The sequence below is a fragment of the Acyrthosiphon pisum genome, chromosome A2 (assembly GCF_005508785.2).
Source record: "Acyrthosiphon pisum isolate AL4f chromosome A2, pea_aphid_22Mar2018_4r6ur, whole genome shotgun sequence".
NCBI classification, from domain to species: Eukaryota; Metazoa; Arthropoda; class Insecta; order Hemiptera; family Aphididae; genus Acyrthosiphon; species Acyrthosiphon pisum.
Window position 1 is genome coordinate 49,229,854 of NC_042495.1, and position 1,210 is coordinate 49,231,063.

Consider the following 1,210-nt stretch of genomic DNA (forward strand, 5'->3'; position numbering starts at 1 on the left):
TCGATTTTCTCATGCAGCGATTTCCTTATTTTGTTGTAATTCAAAAACGAATAACTGTAGATACATGAAAATTTTATTGAATGTTTATATAAGCATTTCCTATACACCATACAATTTTGAAAATATTTTGACTCTTTTTGAGCTGTTTACGGACATTTTCAGTTTTCAATTTTTTTAGTTTTTTTTTCTATAAATATCAATAAAGTTTTATCTGTCGGGCCAAAAAGTGTATAAATTTAATACAAAGCTCCTGATATATAGTTACAATATCAGTTGAAAAATATTAAAAGTACATAGGCAAAATTTTTTTTATAAGCATTTAAAGATCCAATTTTGACAAAATTTATCAAATTTTAATTTTAAAAATTATTTTGTACTTAAAAATTTATAAAATGTTCAATTTTTGTATCTAAGAATTAAAAATTTAAAACAAGATTCCACGTAAGTAATTAATTCTGTTACCAAAAAATCTAAAATATACATTTAAACAGTTTATTTTTATAGTCATTTTAAGTACAAATTTGGACGAAATTACATATTAAAAACCTAGGATAACCCTTTTAGTCATTTTGTTGTGATTGTATAATATTATTCGTGGGTACTTGAAACTTCTAAAGTATACTATTATATATCTATGATTTTACCACGGTTTTTTGTTGATGTATAACGCGTTATAACTTATAAGTACCTAATAGATATTATGATATGATTAATTTGGAATTTATTATAGGTACCTATTATAGGTCAATTTTTTTTTAATACCATAGAATCTATGTCACATGTCTAAGTTTGCAGTGCCTTTATTATAAATATTATTCTTTACCTATTAATTCACCAATTTGACATGTCAGGAAGAGGATTGAAAAGGAAAATAGATTCAGAATGTCGTGTTTTCAATGAAAAGTGGTCGTTGGATTATTTCGTAATTTATTCAGGTGACAAAATAATTTGTTTAATATGCAAAGAAAGTATTTCTGTACTTAAGGAGTACAATATTCGAAGGCATTATGAAACGAAACATAAGACAACTTTTTCAAAATTTACTGAGAAATTACGGTTAGATAAATTGCAGTCACTTCAAAATAATTTTTCATCACAACAATTATTATTTAAAAAACAAAAAAATATTATGAAGCTGTTACAAAGGCTAGTTTTCGTATTTCTCATCTATTGCAAAAGAGGAAAAGCGTTTTCTGATGTAGTTTATAAA